The sequence below is a fragment of the Phyllostomus discolor genome, chromosome 4 (assembly GCF_004126475.2).
Source record: "Phyllostomus discolor isolate MPI-MPIP mPhyDis1 chromosome 4, mPhyDis1.pri.v3, whole genome shotgun sequence".
NCBI lineage: Eukaryota > Metazoa > Chordata > Mammalia > Chiroptera > Phyllostomidae > Phyllostomus > Phyllostomus discolor.
The window spans coordinates 26,103,253-26,122,207 of NC_040906.2; the positions used below are offsets into that span (position 1 = coordinate 26,103,253).

General features: G+C 39.3%; 1 long non-coding RNA gene and 1 pseudogene across 1 annotated transcript; both read left to right on the forward strand.

Moving 5' to 3' along the window:
- Positions 1-207: 207 nt before the first annotated feature.
- On the forward strand, positions 208-1,079 carry LOC114495289 (annotated as a pseudogene).
- A 4,061-nt stretch (positions 1,080-5,140) lies between these two features.
- LOC118499862 lies at positions 5,141-16,696 on the forward strand. The gene is made up of 3 exons (XR_004902409.1): positions 5,141-5,178; positions 16,357-16,366; positions 16,686-16,696. It is a non-coding gene; the product is annotated as an uncharacterized LOC118499862 (long non-coding RNA).
- The last annotated feature ends 2,259 nt before the right edge of the window (positions 16,697-18,955 follow it).

Sequence of the window (18,955 nt, forward strand, 5' to 3'; positions counted from 1 at the left end):
CAGGACCCTTAAAGAGGTAATTAAGGTAAAATGAGGTCATATAGGTGGGCTCCAATCCAATATAACTGGCGTCCTATAAGAAGAGGATATTAGGACACACGTGCACAGAGGAGACACAATGGGGTGACATGGGGAAATTAGCCATGCTACCTGAAAAGGGGTGCATGAGGCATTGTTCTTGGTTCCCATCCTAACATAAAGGGAAGCTTTCACAATGTCTACAGACTTTGATGTCCTGCAAATCAAAGAGGATTTCCACCAGTTCCTTGCAGCAGGAACCCAGTTAGGTGTCACCAACCTTGACTTCCAAACAGAACAAGCATCTACAGAAGGAAAAGTGATGGCATTTTCACCATAAAGAGAACCTGAGAGAAGCTTCTGCTGGCGGCTCGTGTCATTAACCTGGCTTGGATGTTGTCACATCTTTTAGGAATACCAGCCAGCATGCTGTGCTGAAGTTTGCTGCTGCCTGTGGAGCCTCTCTGATTGCTGCCACTTCACTCCTGAGACCTTCTGGGAGGTCCAGGCAGCCACAACTTCCAGTGGTTACTGATCCCAACCAAGACTGAGCACCAGCCTCTCACAAAGAGGTCTTATGTTAACACACCGACCAATGCTCTGTGTCACAATACGCTCCTCTGCACTATGTAGACATTGCCATCAAGTGCAACAGCAAAGGAGCTCACTCAGTGACACTGATGTGGTGGATACTGGTCCAGGAAGTTCTGCACATGCACGGCCCCATCTCCCAAGAGCACCCACAGGAAGTCATGCCTGCTCTCTATTTCCACAGGGATCTTAAAGATATTGAAAAGGAAGAGCAGGCTGCTGCTGAAAAGACTGTGACCAAGGAGCAATTTCAGGGTGGATGGACTGCTCCAGCTCCTGAATTTACTGCTTCTCAACCCAAGGTTGCAGACTGATCTCGAGGCATCCAGGTGCCCCCTGTGTCTGTTCGGCAGCTTCCTACTGAAGATGGGAGCGCTCAGCTGCCACTGAAGACTGGTCTGAGGCTCCCACTGCTCAGGCCACTGAATGGGAGGGAATAACCACTGAGTGGTCTTAAGCTAGTCTTCCAAAGATTCTTCAACAGAAAATGGAAAGATGGCTGATAGAAAATAAAGTTACTAAAAAATCATTTAATTAAAATAAAAGCCAAGGATTGAGGCCTAAAAGAATACCTTTCCTCATGGTTCTCAGAACAAGCCTATCCTGCCAACACATTGATCTGGCACTTACAGTGTCCAGAATTATGAGACATTTCTGTTGTATAAGCCACCAGTCTGTGGCACTTTGTTAGGGCAGCCCTAGCAAACTAATATACCTGTCCCCATGGTTTCTAAGGTAAAGACTTTTCTTCTGGGTGGGGGGGACCCACATCCACCCTACCAACAAAACCAAGTCAATCCACTGTTTTAGCATCATGAAGCTGCAACTTTCACATGTAAATCCTAAGGGGAGGTAATCTTTTGTAAAAGTCTATCCATCAGTATATGTCATTAAGTCCATCATTCCAGGCAACAAAATTGCGAGTGCATTTATTTCCTAGCCATTTTTTTTTTCAAATTAATTTATGGTTGGACTACTGTCTCTCCTACCAAATACTAGAACAAAGCTCCACTCCTAAACAAGGATTTGGCATTTCAGGATGTAGCATATTTTCTCTTCTCAAACAGTGCTCACTGAACAAAGAAGAAATTCAACTGATGTGAAGAGCAAGAAATAAAATAAAGTAAGATGAGATCCCTGGAATATTGAGGTCAGTTCCATACCTAGCTCCAACAAAGGTTGTTTATAAAGCCTTATCTACAACTTCTGGGTCTCCTTTAGCCCATACCCTGACCTACCCCAACCCCCTTAATTTGCAAGGGTTTGCTTGCTAAAGATTGGTCTGTGCAGTTTGGTTTTGCTCAGTGCATGACATGAACACGAAAATTCCACCTAAACAGCAATGGAAAGCAAAGCAAAGAAAGAGCTGCACACAATCACATTTATTTTTTCTCTCAGTGGGAGTAAATACTGCCGGGATACCCCTGCTCCCATTGCCATTGTTAAAAAGTAATAGAACTCTCCTTTGATGTTTTTGCTTGGGAATTCATTGCCTTAAAAATAAATGTAAAAGCGTCAAGTAGATTTGAGGCTGATTAAAAAAACAAAATCAAACCCAAATTGCTCAAGTTTTAGAGAATTCAGCCTCAGAAATGGAATAACATATGTGACAGAAAACCCATTAATGGAGTCACTTGTTTCACTGTCTCATTTTAGGCCCAGGTTCCCCAGTTGTTCATTTTAATTTAATTTAGTGAGGCTCCGTGTTCTTAACAATAATTTGTAGGAGTGAGCTTTCCTTTCAACTACATAATATTAGAAGTTTCGCCACATTCTTAAACGTGCTATTTATTACACCCCAAGCCCAGGAATGTTTCCAATAAAATACAACTTGATTTCAAAACACAAAAACTGGATTCCCTTCAGAGACTCTTGTTAGCTCTCAGCTGTGTTGGCGCAACAATGCTTCATCCAGGGGCTCCGCCTGCCTGGTGCAGAAACTGAGATCTGCTTCTGGAACCAAGCCTTTGGGATCTGAACCCACCTTCTGGTCTTACTAACTGCTGGCCTGTAGGTGGGAGACAACTTCCAAGTTTAGTTTTCTCATCTACAAAATGAAGATAATGACAGTACCTGCCTCATTTGTTTCTTGCGGGTATTATATAAATTAACGCAAGTAAAGTACTTCCACCAGTATCTAATATGGTTTATTTGCTCGGCGGAGTATTGGCTGCTGCTGGTGTTAAGGGAGCAGAGAAATAGCATGAGTTCTCACCTTCTATCTGCAGGCCACAGCTCCACCTCCTACGGCAGTTAAACAGCCAATGAAAGGACTGGGAATGCCTATGTGAACCAAGGGGTGGCTAGCATGGTTAGCTGGTCAAACCTCTAGCTGTCTCTCAGGAGCCCTACCCTAGGCCTGTGGTGGCGGTGAGGTTTTGTGGCACCAGCATTCTTAGTAGGTTTTGTTTTGAAGATGCAGAGGTGATTTGCCTTAAAAAAAATCACTTCAAACTTTCTCTTGCTTGACTTGTATTACTTAGTAAAAATTTAAAACCATTTCTTATTATGTGGACTCAAAAGCTAAATATAAAAAGATGACTGATATGAAATGTAAGAAAGGAGAAGAGTTCATGAAAGAAGCTAAAAGCAGAACTCGACATTATTTTCATGTCTGAGATGGAAAGTTTTCTTATATTATCTCATAGTGAGAAAAGTTTCATTGCATCTTTCCTTTCTATCATACTCCATCTATAACTGCTAGAAGAGAGAGAAAAATTATTTTGCCTAAATCATTTCCAAAGTGACTGCCTTGTTGGATGTAGTGAGTTTTGCATTAACAGCGTTTTCCCTAAATATCCCCAGAATTTGATGCAATAATATTTTTCAAGGACATAAATTATCCAAGCCAGAGTCTAGAAGTATCATTTTGCTGCCCCTTGGTGCATAAAATAAGGAAAACAATGTGCATCATAACCTGGAAAACCCACCTGTCTGGTGCAGGGAAGCATGGGAAATGTTTCCCTCTACGGAGAACAGTATACCCTCCAGTTGCCCAAAATTTGAACCCAGAAATTGTTCAAGTAAGTTCAAAGGGATTTTTAAAAAATATCCAGGATGCCAGAGGAAACAGAAAGCCCAAGGATTCAGAAGCTGCATCCTGACCTGTCAGACGTCAGAACACAGAAAGTCAGAAGCGAGCAGTGATTGGTGGGGGAGGGGAGTCAGAACTCTGGCCAAAGGGTGGGGGACAGAGAGGAGAGGAGGAGACCGTACCTGGGAGCGGAGAAGCACACCAGGGAGGAGGAATACCATGAACGGGGTGGCGGGGAGGTGGGGTGGGGGGTGGAGACTACAACTCGGAAGGGAGGACTGTAAGAAAAACAGTCTTCCTAGGAAAAAATTTGATGAGGGAGCTAATCTGTTGAATCACCACATTCTGCCTCACCAGACTTCATTGTTTTCTTAGAGGTTTCTTTAAGGGGGCATCTCTGAAACTGAGAATTGATCTATAAGTTCCCCAAATTTCAAACATTCTCGTAGTCACTTGATGATTTGAGGAGGGGTGTTGGTTTTGTTTTTGCTATTTCCCAGGGCCACTTGGTTTACAATTATCTTAATATTTTTCTTTTCATTAAATTTGTCTCTATATTTATATTTTATTTAAAACGTAAATAAATTAAGTTCATATCAGTAATTAAATGGAAAGAATTGGGGAGGTGCTGAGATATAAGGGCGCTAAATGAGACTTGATCTTCAGTCTAATCACAAGGAATAAAAAAATTAAAATAGGAAGAAAAATTCTCACATCATGAGTCAATGTAATTTAATGAAATGTCTACGTACCATCTGAAGTCATTTTTTTCTTACACACCTCTTAAAACTAGTGGTATTGATCCCACACTTTTTTTTTAAAGATTTTATTTATTTATAAAAGAAGAGAGGAAAAGAAATATCAATGTGTAAGAAAAAATCAATCAGTTGTCTCTCACACTCCCCCAACTGGGGGACTTGGTCTGCAACTCAGGCATGTGCCCTGACTGGGAATCAAACCAGCAACCTGTTGGTTACAGGCCAGTGATCCTGCCGGTGAGCCACATCAGCCAGGCTGTTTATCCCACACTATGGAAAATACTGGGGCTGTGAGCACTTCACTCACTAGAAAGGACCATGCTCTTTACAAATTAATATATTTTCTCATTAGACCAGCCAACAATGTTATGAGACTTAAGAGCTAATCACCTGTAGGAGTTCTAAGAGTTACAGGGGAAGGCCCAGGACCAGAGTTGAGAGACACATTACTCCAGAGAAATGCTAACAAGGAGCTGATGGACCCCTGGATAACATCCACCACTGCATCTACCCATGTACTGCCCAGCACGGCAGTCTCCAGACACACGTGGCCACTGAGCAAATTGAAAGGCAAGATCAGTGTAAAACACACCAGATTTTTGAAGACAGAACAAAAAATGTAAAATCCACTACCAAGAATTTTATGCTGAAGACATTTTGAAGTGATAATACTTGGGATCCATTGGGTTAATAAAATATATTACTAAAACTAAATTCACTTGTTTCTTTTTAATTTTTAAATTATTTTATTTTGAACCAATTTCAGACTTATAGAAAGTTGCACAATTGTATAGAGTTTCCATAGACTCTTCAGCAAGCTTCCTTTTAAGTTAATATATTATATAGCCACAGTGTAATGACCAGAACCAACAAATTAACATTGATACAGTGCTATTAACTAAACACCAATCTGTAATCAAATTGTACCACTTTTGTCCATAGATGTCCTTTTTGTGGTTTCAGGATCCCAGTCAAGATAACACATTGAATTCAGTTGTCAGTCTCTTCCAGTCTATGACAATTCCTCAGCCTTTCTTTGTCTTTCATGGTCTTGATGGTTATACAGAGAGTACTTATCTGTCACCTTACAGAATCTCCCTCAGATTATGTTGGTGTTTTCTTGTGGTTGGAATGAGGTGATGGCTTTGAGGAAAGAAAAATCACAGCTGAGCAATGTCCTTTTCAGTGCATCCTTTCAAGGAGTTTATGATGTCACTACGTCTTGTTACTGCTGATTTTTGCTTTTATTTAACATGGCTACAATGAACAATTTTAATTACATTCACGGCTCACAGCATTATTCTATCAGACAGCACTAGCTGATACCATACATAAAATAATAAGTACATAACTTAAAAGAGAATGTTCATAACAGAAATGCATGTACTAATTGTTTTTCTACACCATTTTGACATTTTCACCTTTTAATACTAATAACAACTAACATTTATTGAGAACCTACTCTATGCCAGACGGGTTTGTAAGCACTTCCCTCTATTAAACCGCTTAATCTCTAAACAATCCGATGAGGTAGATGCTGTCCTCATCCCTGCTTTGCAGCCAAGGAGCCTGAGCAGCAAAGAGACTGCAAGTTGCACAAGGTCCCTTGGCTTGCTCCATGGCAGATCCAGAATTTGACCAGGAGGATAGAATTCCAGAGCCAGGGTCTATAACCACTACACTTTTTTAAAGCCACAGCAGCAGTTAAGTCACATCCCACGGCTCAAGCTTTCCCAGCAGTAAACTCTGTTTTAGCTTTTCTCTTTTTCTACATGACACAGAGTGGGAGAATTGATATTTTAGCTTCTATACTCTGTGCTAAGAATTCAACACACATTATTTCATTTAATGCTTATAACAGTCCCATTTTATAGATAAGAAAACTAAGGCTCAAGAAAATAGTAACTGTCAGAGGCTGGGATTCACCTACTTCACTCACCATTATACTCTCTCTCTCTCTCTCCATTATACTCCACATTCTCCAGCTGGATCAACCACTTACGTCAGGGGCGTCAAACTCATTTTTACAGGGGGCCATATCAGCCCCATGATTGCCTTCAAAGGGCCAAATGTAATTTCAACTCATTAACAGTTAAGAAGTAGCTACATTGATACAGTCCTAAAATTACTTAGGCCCTTTGAAGGCAACCTCGAGGCTGATATGGCCCCTGGTGAAAATGAGTGTGACACCCCAATTAAGTGTTTCATTTCATCAGATTTTAATGTTCAATTTTTTAAAAAAAAATCAGTGCTATATTATAGAGATTTTATCCAACAGCAGGTTTTATAATAAAAGGTAATGACCTTGATGTATCTCTTCAGTTACCAAAGGGAGAAAATGCTGTCAGTTTAGTACAAAGTACAAAATGGGTTCAACTCCAAGTATGGAAAACCTAGCCGTCTGTGTAAGCAGTATAAGGTAACTCTTAATTAGCTAGGATGTCTGATGGAGAAAGCAGAGCATCTGGCCTGTTTGTAATTATCTGGGATAATTCTTTTTGCAAGTAGCACCAATACTTAGCAGCCATAGCTTGGAAAGTGATTATCAAAATGGAGCTGCCTGTGGTTGAATACAAAGTCCACTGTGTGCATTGAGGCCTATTGCAGTGGCTGAATGGCAGAATCTTCTCTAATAAAGGAGCAGAACTGGGCACCACTCCCTGGGGCTGTGCTGCTTTGGCAGAGACAGACAGAAGAAATGTGGCCTAAATGGAATATTCTGATGATTCCTGAGGCCAAAAGCAGAGGGTTGCAGTTGTTCCTCTTTGTTCAACTGAATCACCTTACAAAAACTAATGAGGTGATTAAAAGAGTTCTATATAATTAGACATACTTGGAGTGGCGGGCATGGCTCATATTATGAAGTATTAAAAAATATTTAATTCTTCTCTGAGTTTCCTGCTTTGAAGTCCCAAGATTCTTTCACATCTCAGAGCCTTCTACAGTTCCCAAATATGGCCACTAGGGAGTGCTGCTGAATCGTAGTTCACACAAAATTCACAGCTTTAAACTGCTTTTGTTTCCTTGGGGGTTGGGGGAGTGGCTCATTTCATAGGCACGTGCACAGTGCAGTGTAAGGAGCTAAATTTGAAAAAAAAAACAGTTTTAACACAGGCCTGTAGAGCAAATTTATAAATTCCAGAATTGCCATCAGAAGCAAGCAAATCTCAGCAAGAAGAGATGAACAAACTATTTCATGTAGTGATATCCTGCCTTGAATTATTCTCTTGAAAATATTTTGTGTTTGCACTGAAGGAGATGACCACCTGTGCAGTTTTTGTCTCGCTTTGCTTTGGGGATTAGTGAGAGAGCTTCCCCTCAGATCTTTGAGAAGAAAACTGAGACCTTCTTGGAGGGTTGCCTGTTCCAGTGAGAGCAAAGAAAGCCAGCTGAAATGGACACGCATCCAGCAGGCTCCTCTCCGTCCCATGCTCACACCCTTTAACTGCAGGCACACCTTATCCTCCTCCTCCTGCGCTCCTCTGACAGCAGTAAATCTGCACCCCACACAGCAAGATGAATAATTGGAAATAAAATGCACATTCCCACATGCAAGAAGGGAACAAAAGGAGGAGACAGGGGCTGCTGAGGACAGCACATGTTCCCAGCATCCACCGGGACGTGTCACGAGCCACTTGAGAACGGCCCGCCAGGAAGCAGGTATGCCCCAATTCACTGAGAACAAACACGCCGAAAGTCCACTGGCAGGCCCACGTAAGGTGTATCATTACCCTTGTTTTACAGATGAACACTGAGACTACACAGCCCATCAAAATTCACCTCAAGCCACACAGCCAGCAAATGGCAGACGGAAGCCAATTGACTTCAAAGCCTGGACCCTTTCACGGTACTCGCCTGTTCCTATCGAGTGCTTTCGGTGTCCCAGGCACTCTTCCAAGTGCGTCACATGCACCATTTCATTTACACCCACGATAGGGGTAACGGATGGGTACTGTTATTATTTCCATTTTAAAAACGAGGCGATTGAAGCGCAGAGAGGTTAAGAAACTTTTCCAAAGTAACAAATGTTGTGAGGAAGTCAGGGGCATGGATTCAAAACCAGGCCACAGGCTCCAGGAGTGCTACGATGACCGAGACCACCACCCAGGGTACCCACACAGCAAGTTCTCAGTTGTGCACGGGCTGAGTTATGCATGATTGGGCCAAACCCGTTGCCACAAGGGAATGGAAAGGTCGCTGCTCCGAGTGCGGCATGACATCAAGTAACACTTGTTTAGAGCCAGGTTCCATGTTTAGTACTTTATATATGGGGGGGGGGGGGGGGGGGTGCTGAAAACTCTGGAATTTATTTATAAAAAATCATGTACGTTATAAAAAAAGTTGCGTTTAAACTTTAGTCACCTTCAAAGTACTCTCCATTTGATGCAATACACATATCGAGACCTTTTTTTCCGCTGCTCAAAACGGTTTTTGAACTCATCAATTTTGCTGCCTTTTAGTGCTTCTGTCATTTTTTGTTTCACCTCTTCCACATCAGCAAACAGGGGTTTTTTGAAGACTTTTTTTCATCCAGGGAAACCAAAAAAAGTTGCAAAGTATGAGATCCAGTGAATAGGAAGGGTGGGGCATGGGAGTCATGAGTTTTTGGTCAAAAACTGCTGAACACTTAGCTTGGTATGGGCAAGTGTGCTCGTAAATCACCCATTATGAAAAGTGCAAACGCATTGAAAGAGTCTTCAAAAAAATTTACTGAAGCTGAACACAGCCTCTCACAACAACACCATCTGGCACACTGATACAGATGGGTTCCTAGAATACACGTAGCAGGGGATGCCTGTTACTACAAGGACTACAAGGGACCCACCCTCCAGAGGATAATTCTTTTTTTGTTTTTTTGGTCCCCCACCTTATATGATATCATGTGGTTCTCACAATAGTCCTGGGACAGAGGAATAATTATCCTCATGTTCAGGTGGGAAACACGTACCAGAAAGGTTACTTAACCTACCCAAGGACATGCAATTAATAAATAGCAGAGGCAAGACTAAAATGTAACATCTGTTTAACTTGGAAGGATTTCCAAGTATTGTTGTATGAGAAAAGCAAATTCCAAAGCATCATAGACAATACACATATATATAGAATTACATCATTATGGAAAAAACATGGAAGAGTATATCTTAGATTGTTAGTCTAGGTTATAGGAGAAAATGTGGTAAGGATGTAAAAAGTGCATACAACATACACTTATGCATCCATGAAAATTACACATATGCATAAATAAATGTACATATAGTTATAAAATTTATACAAAAGTTACAATAAATGAAATTAAATAATTTAGTTTAATAGATATTTGTTAATTTCATAGTCATTTCTAATAAAATCTCTTAGTATACTTTATTCTTATGAATGTGTCTTTCTAATCCTGGGTTGTTAACAGAAATAAAAAGTAAGCATTACATTTCAGATTGAAACACTGGATGTATTCAAATTAAAGTCAGAAACAAAGCTAGGAATACAACATTATTCTAGAAGTTCTAGTTAATGTAATAAGAAAAGAAAAGGCATTGAGAGGAAAAAACATTAGAAAAGAAAACACAAAATTATATGTGGTAATGATTGTGTTATAAAAGGGTATACATGTATCAAAACAACAATGGCTTTACATGACATAGGGCCAACCCTGGACACCATATTTAAATTGGCAAAAATTAACATCAGTACCATTTTAACTTCTCTACTTTGTACCACTTACAATTTCTCCTCCAAGTCTCAGTGCTATTATGTTTCTCTAAACTCTAAAACTACGATCTTCTTCCTTTCACTACTCATAATCAAAGCCCACTCCTCCCTATGGTAGAAGAAAAATGAATCCTCCTCCCACACAAACTAATTCAAACTAATTTGTGAATGACTATTAAAATTCCCATACTATCCCAAATGTGTACATGTGTACAGGTGTGTGTATATATATACATAATTAATATACTTTATTTTTAGAGAACTTTTAGGTTCAGAGCAAAATTTAGTGGAAATTATAGTTTTTATATAACCCATGTTCCCCACACATCAACACCCTCCCCTATGATCTCATGAGAGAGAGATACATTTGTTATAAAACAATGAACCTCCATGGACACATCATTCTCACCCAAAGTTCACAGTTTACAGTAGGTTTCACTCTTGGTGCTGTACTTTCTATGAATTTTGACAAATGTGTCATGACATATACCAACCATTCTAGTACTATATAGATTAATTTCAATGCTCTACAAATCTAGGCCACGTCTATTCAGCCCTCCCCCTCCCTTAATCCCGGGCACCACTAATCTTTTTACTGCCTCTGTAGTTTTGCCTTTTCCAGAGTGTTATACAGTTAAAATCACACAGCATATAGCCTTTAAAGACTGGCTTCTTTCACGTCATAATATTAATTTAAGTTTCCTCCATTTTTTTATAGCTCGATAGCTCATTTCATTTTTAGTACTGAATAATTTCCATGGTCTGTATGTACCATGATTTATTTACTCATTCACCCACATGACAGCTTGATTGCTTCCACATTTTGACAATTATGAATAAAACTGCTATAAACATCTGTGTGCAGATTTTTGTATAGACATAAGATTTTGATTCATTTGGAAAAATAATGAGGAATACAACTGATGGATTATACGGTAAGAGTATGTTTAATTTTGTGAGAAACTGCCAAAATGTCTTCCAAAGTGCTGGTACCACTTTGCACGCCCACCAGCAATGAATGAAAGTTGCTCTACACCCTTGTCAGCATTTCATATTGTCAGTGTTCTGGATTTAGGCCACTCTAATAAGAATGTAGTGCTCACTCATTGTTGTTGAACATCTTTTCATATGTTTATCTGTATACCTTCTTTGGTGAGATGTCTGTTAGGTCTTTGCTCCATTTTTTAATCAGGTTCTTTTGTTATTGTTGAGTTTAAAGGTGTATTTTGGATAAGATGTTTGTCATATTTGTCTTTTACAAATACTTTCTCCCAGTTTTTGGCTTGTCTTCTCATTGCCTTGACGTTATCTTTCACACAGCAGAAGTTTATCATTTTAAGGAAGGAATCTATCTTTATCACTATACTAAATAATTAATTATTTCTTTCATAGACCATCCCTTTGATGCTGTACCTAATAAGTCATTGCCATACCCACAAGCATCTAGGTTTTCCTCCTATGTTATCTTCCAGCAGGTTTACAATTTTGTGTTTTATATTTAGGTCTATGATCTTAAGGTCTGTGTCTAGATTTATGTGTCCATGGGGATGTCCAGTTTTTCCAGCATCAGTTTTGAAGAGACTAATTTTGCTCCGTTGTATGGCCTTTGCTCCTTTGTCAAAGACCTTTTGACTACATTTGGGTGAGTCTATTTATGGGGTCTCTATTTTGTTCCATTGACCTATATGCATGTGCTGATTAATGATGGGTTTACCTTCTGAGAAATGCATCGTTAGGTGATTTTGTTATTGAGCAAATGTCATAGGGTATGCCTACACAAAGCTGGTGGTATAGCCTTCTACACACCTAGGCCATATGAAATATAGTCTGTTGCTCCTAGAATACAAGCCTGTACAAAATGTCACTGTACAAAAAAAATACAAGATTAAATCATGCACAAGAGAACGTGATGTAACCAAGAGATGTGGTAAACATGAGATGTCTGGGCTGCTGCCCGTGTAACACAGCAAATTTTTTTTATAAGTGGAAAGAGTATACTCTGATATGATCATAAAAAGTATAGTAAATACAAAACCAATTACATAGTCATTATCAAGTATTATGTACTGTACATAATTGTAATGCTATACTTACATATGACTGGCAGCACAGTAGGTTGGTTTACACCAGGATCACCACAAACATGAGTATTGCATTGTGCCCTGACATTATAACGGCTAAGGTGTCACCAGGCAATAGGAATTTTTCATCCCCATTAAAATCTTATGGGAGCGCCATTGTATACAGGGACCATTGTTGACCAAGAAGTTGTTAAGAGGTATATGACTGTATTTGTTGATTCTTATACCAGTAATGCACTGTCTGATTACTGCAGCTTTATAATAAGTCTTGAAGTTAGGGAGCATCAGTCCTTTAGCTTTGTTCTTCTGCTTCAATATTGAGTTGGCTATTCTAGGTCTTGTGCTTCTTCATATAAACTTTAGAAACAGTCTGTCCATATTCACACAACAAATTTCTGAGATTCTACCTGGGATTGCATTGAATCTATAGATAAAGCTTGGAAGAGTCGATATCTTGACAATATTGAGTCTACCTATCCAAGAACATAGAATATCACTCCATTTATTTAGCTTTTCTTTTATTTTCTTCATCAGTTTTGTACTTTACCTCATAGAGATTTTGTACATATTTTATTGCATTTATACCTAAGTATTATATTTCATTTTGGGGGGTGCTAATATAAATGGTAACGTGTTTCCCTGAATTATAAACTTTTCCACTGATTCTCGCTTTTTTCTTTTTTGCTCTTATATGGGACAGGAGGGCTGGAGGGTTGGTTAATTCACCAAGAAACTACACGAAAGGCTAGAGCAGGCTGGAGTTTGGTATTTCTTTTCACCCAGGTAAGTGAGGCTCTGATAAAATTCCAGCAGATTAGGCTCTGGTGAAATAGTTTCTCCTGAGAGCAGGAGAATAGAATGTTCTGGCCTATTTCCAAATGGTTCCTTTTCCCATTTCTGTGCCATAAGCATGCTAGAATTTTTCTCCAAGATTTGCTGGGAGACATATAGAGCTCCTAGAAGTAAAATTCATAAAAATGTAGGCACTTCCCTATACGCTATAACTGGGTCTCGACTCACTAAGGTTTTAATTCTCAGCTTTCCACACTGAGCCTCCAACAATTCCTCAATTACAATTCAGGTTCTCCTACCCTAGACCTGACTCTCAAAGAGGTTTCTCTGGTTAGTGTGATTCTCTGCATCTAGCTATCTCTCCGATTTTCGGGACAGCAGTGACCCTGTGCCTCAGCTCTCTGAAGAATCTATGAAGAGCTGTTGAGTTTTTTGTTTGTTCAGATCTTTACTTATTGTGATGGGATGGCAACTTCTAAATCTCCTTGCATGCTGGACCAAACCTGGAAATCTCTTTCTTTCTATTTTTAAGGAAAATGTTTGATAAACTAAATGAGGCACTGGTTACTAGAATTCCAGTCCATGAAGCAAAATTAATGTTAAAACATACAGATAAATGTAATTTTGGAAATCTTTGCATAGTAAGGGTTCCCCAGAGGAGCAGAACCAACAGTGTATGTGTGTTGTGTTCTTGCAATCATGGAGACTGACAAGCCCCAAGATTTTTGGTGAGCAAGCTAGAGACCCACAAACGCTAATGGTGTAGCTCCAGTTCGAGTCCAAAGAACTCAAAACCAGGAGTACCCTCAGTATAATACTAGCCCGAAGACCAGCAGGCTGTCCTGTTTCGGTTCAAGTCTGAAGGCAGGAAAAAGCCAACGTCCTAGTTCAAAAGCAGATAGGCAATCAAAAAGAATTCTTTCTTAACTTGGGAGAAGGTCAGCCCTTTTGTTCTGTTCAGGTCTTCAACAGATTAAATAAGGCCCACACTGACTGGGGGCAGGGAGCAATCCACTTTACTCAGTCTACCGATTTAAATGTTCACCTCATTCAAAAATACTTTAACAGACACACCCCAAATAATGTTTGTGCAAATATATTAGCACCTAGGGCCTGGTCAAATTGTAACATAAAATTAACCATCACAACCATATGGGAACAGGAAGAATTGTCCTTGCTAAGACTCCAGCTTCAGAATCAGCCCCTGGTAGTTCCTGCTTTCATAGTGTCTGTCCTTTCTGTGTCACTGAACCCACAGATTATTTAAAAGCTCCAGGTGTTTTTTAAAGTAGGTTCTAGGGCAGCAGCAGCAACAGCAGGGAGGGGTGGGCAATGCTAGCTGCTGTGAAAGTGAATCGTGCCTCTGCAGAAACAGAGGTGAAATAAGGTCCAAAAAGTACGCTACGTGGTATGCTAACAAGTTAAGGGTGATGAGGAATGCACATATTCATGCACATACACAAACTTAGTGTGTGTTTTACACATAATACAAACAATTACAAATAGTAAAGGCCAAGCATGTAGCAAAAGGAATTTTTTTAAACTTTACATCAGATTCTGTCACAGAGAGAGAGAGAGAATGTATATACTGAACTACTATGCCAGTGACAATGTGTCTTCAAAGTTCTAAAAGAAAATTATTTTTAACTTACATATATATAATCAAGTATGAAGGCCAAATAAGAACTTTTTCAGACTTACAAACTAATCAAATATTTGACTTACACACACCCTTTCTTAACAACTTACTTTAGGATATAATTTAAGAAAACAAAGTAATCTTCTCAATTTCCTCAGAGATAACACATAACATGTGGGCCAGACACCAGGCCTTTGGTCTTTAAACTGCTTGTCACAGAGCCCAGTGCTCTAACACAGAGGTCGCTGGGGTGAGGAATGAGAGAATGAGACAGACCCCAACACCTGTCCCCACTTCAGTGGGAGAAACTTTGTTTGGAAGTGTTTTTTAAAATGGATTTCTATAGAAGGTTTCATTTGAGGAATGAGTTCTGGAGTTTCAAATCATTTGGAACCTTCTAGATTGGGCAGTGTCAAAAGTCCCCCAGGTTCCAACATTTCACAAGTCTGAGAACACAGGCTAGTTTGATCAAACAATACCATTTGTTGAACTGCGGAGCACCAGAGCTTCATGTTGCAAACTAAATCATAGCATCCTTCACCAAAACTGAAAAGGCTTCCAGAGATGTGCCACAATTTCTCTTACCCAGCTTGAATCTTTCTCTTTAGAGTTTATGTTTTTTCAGAGCAGAAATCCTGAGGAAGACAGTTTGATGATATGGAAAGAATAATAGGATAGAAATCAGGAAATCTGGCTTCTAATCCTTATTGCATTACAGTTGAGCGATTCAGTTAACATCTCTGGACCTTCATTCCTTTCCTTACATAGAGATATGGCGATCATTTCCTCAGCTCACAAAGAACAAAACAGAGTGCCATTCAGAGCAAGATTCTGAGTCCAATGTTGTGAAACTACGTAACTTTTTAGATAAAGAATATATTTAGAAAATACTTAGCTTTTTATATCATTATACAGAAGACACTGAAAAAGCATCTCAGGCTCTCCAAAATTGTCGCTGGCTTACCAGCAGAAGTTTTACCAGCTGTTATCATTATGAACAAGATAATCATGAAATAATTCAAGTCAACAGAACATTGATAATGAAATAGTTCAAACTTTGGATACTCGTTTTGGGGGTGGGGGTCACTTCTGATTGACCCGTTTTCAAGCCCATGGGTCAGTGCTGATTTATAGACTTGACTTGGAAAGTTCAAGAGCACATGTAGTGATGTAAAAATCATTTAGGAATGTTGGGTGGACCATGACAATGTTTTGGAATTAGATGGCTAGAGTGATTCTCCAGAGGTTGCCAGGCCAAGCCGTCATGTCTGGAACTTGGACAGATGTGAACTGACCTGGCCAGCCTTCCACAGGGGTGAAAACTCCAAACTGGATCTCAGGAGGCAGTTCCAAGGTTAATAGCTGCTCTATTTCATGAATTTCTTCTTGTTGCTCAACCAAATGCTCAGCAGTTTTAACCTAGTTCTTCCTATTTTAATGACTAAAAAATATTTAAGGTCCATGCCCTTCATATTACAATTTCACTATTTCTGAGGAATGATATTAAGACTACAAGTTAATCAATCTCAAACCCTTCAAGCTATTCTCTAGTTTTCCCCACTCCAACATTTTCCTAGTTCATAAGAGACAAACAAGTTGAGGAGGCAAGCTTGTTAGAAAACTAAAGAGAAGAAGAGAAAGAGGAAGATGAGACTAGAAAGAATAGAGACACAGTTAAGATGAAGTTGGAGAGAGCCTGAAAAAAAAAGCAAGCATAATAATGTAGTTTCCACATAGAGTTCCCAGAGTCTTGAATTTGACAAAGTCAAGTTTCAAAAGCAAATTGATTAATCAGTAGGGAACTTTGTTAGTTTTCTCTTTGCCAAGTAATAAAATTAAGTAAATGAATTTTTAAAGCAACAAAGATCATAGTATAAACTACCAGACAAACTCACAGAAAAGGTATATTCCCAAAATAACAGTTATTTAAATGGAGTTAAAAGTGTACTACATCAATCGTGTTTTTCTCATCTAACTTCAGACAAGTGAAACTTTGTCAAAGAAAAGTACTCCTTCTTGTTCTGACACTTGAAAAACACTAGACTGCTCCCATTGTGAGCATGAAGTTAAACAGAAGAGCCAAAACGCTGTAGGCAGACAGGGTGGTTTCACAGAGCTACAGGCAGAGGGTGGTTTCACAGTGCAGCATAGGAAGCACTCTGAAGAGCCTTCTTAGAATGCCACTAGAAAGTGTATTTTCCAGAAGAAGGAAACTACCAACTTTCACCGTGCTTTGAGTAGTGGCAATGGATTTTCGTATACTGATCTTAATATCCTACAACCTTGCTGAACTTGTATATTAGCCCTAATAGTTTCTTGTGGATTCTTCATGTCATATGCAAATGAGAGAGTTTTATTTCTTCCTTTCAGATATGGGTGCTTCTATTTCTTTTTCTTCCTTAATTTCTCTGGCTGAAATGCCCAGTACAATATTGATTAGAAGTGGCAGAAAAGGACATTCTTGTCTTGTTACTGGTCTTTGGAGAACAGTCTTTGTGGTCTTTCACTCTTAAGTATATTAGCTAGGGTTTTTCGTAGATAACCTTTATCAGGTTAAGAAAGCTCACTCTTATTACTAGTTTGTTGAGTGTTTTTATCATGAAAGATATTAGGTTTTTGCCAAATGCATCTATTGAAACAGCCTTTTATTCCATTAGTATGGTTCATTACATTGACTGATTTTTGTATGTTGCACCAACTTGCATTCCTGGGACAAACCCCACTCAATGTCAGTGTATAATCCTTCCTGTGCGCTGGTGGATTCAGTTTGCTATTATTTTGTTAAAGATTTTACAGTTATATTTGTAAGGGGTATCAGACTGTAGTTTTCTTTTCTTGCAATGTCATTGGGTTTGGTATTTGGGTAATACTGGCCTCATAAAATGGACTCGAAAATGTTCTTTGGGGAGATACTGAAGCAAGAAACAATGGGCAAAAGTAGTAGAAAGACCTCAGAGTGAGATAAAAAATAAAGAGAAGCTGAGCCTCATTAAACAAATGGCTGACAATAGGCATTTTGTAGACTGCACCATAACCAAATGTATTTTCAGAGAACAAGAATTTTACACAATTGGTAGGTATAAGATACAAACTGGACAAAGGACATAACCATTGTAGCACAGTAAATGACCAATTTTGACTAATTCCTAATGGGGAAAGAGCTTAAGTTTAATTTTAAATTATTTATTTTTTAATTTAATCTTTATTGTATTTTCCATTACCATTTAGTCCCCATATAACCCCCACCTCCTAGCAACCATCACACTGTTGCCCATGTCCGTGAGTCCTTTTTCCTTTGTGCTCAGTCCCCCCTCCCTCCTTTCCCTGCCACTAGCTGTCATCCTGCTACCTATGAGTCTGTCCCATTCCCCTTGCTAAAATTATTGAATATAATTATGCTCAAGTTAACTGTATATAAAAAGTGTATAAAGTTTTCATTTCAAAGCCATAGTTTAGTTGTTTTCAATCAATCTTTATAACGGAGATTGCTAATTATCCCCCATTATCTTGTCCCTCTTTCATTTTTAGTAATAGTAAAATTTAGCTGGACGTATAACTACATAGCCAAAGCCTCCATTTCTCAGCCACCCTTGCACCTAGGTGTGGCCACGAGACTAGGCTTTGGAAGTAAGAGAAGGTGATGTACAACTTACAGGTCACTCCCTTAAAAACATAGGAATGTCTTCTTGCTTTTTCCTGTCTGTCGAAATGTGGGGGTCAGGGTGGATGTTAGCGCCGCCATCACAGACCACAAGATGGAAGCCGTGTGTCCAGCGTGGCAGAGCCCCGAGGACCACAGTGTCATGGGCCATCGTGAATTCCTTCACCGGGGCTGTGAAGTCAGACAGGGAGAAATCTTCATATTGTTGGAGCCACGGCTATTTTGGCCTTTGTGACAGCAGCCAAATTAATATCACAACTAATATAATCTTTGTCTAAATTTCCAAATTAAAAAAAAAAAGTTCAAGAGCTGATGAAAGACTAGGATTTCTACCTAACAGGCTGCTGATTTCAATTACAGTCATGATATTGATATAGTCATAAATAAATGGACAAAAAGACCAAATAAGTAATATCCCTTCCTGAACGTTGCCTTGATAGAGATGATAATGATGATGATGATGATTATCATTATTATTTTGGCCATTTATTTCTCCCTTTTCCCTCTATCTTGAACATTCTTCAGTCAAGTCCTTTCTCCCCAACCCTCCACCAAAACTGATTTTATCAGGATCAGCAATGACCTCCACATCATGAAATTCTACGGTTAATTCAGAGCCTTCACTGTACTCGCCTGTTAGCATCTGACCCGTTTGCATATTTTCTCCTCTTTGAA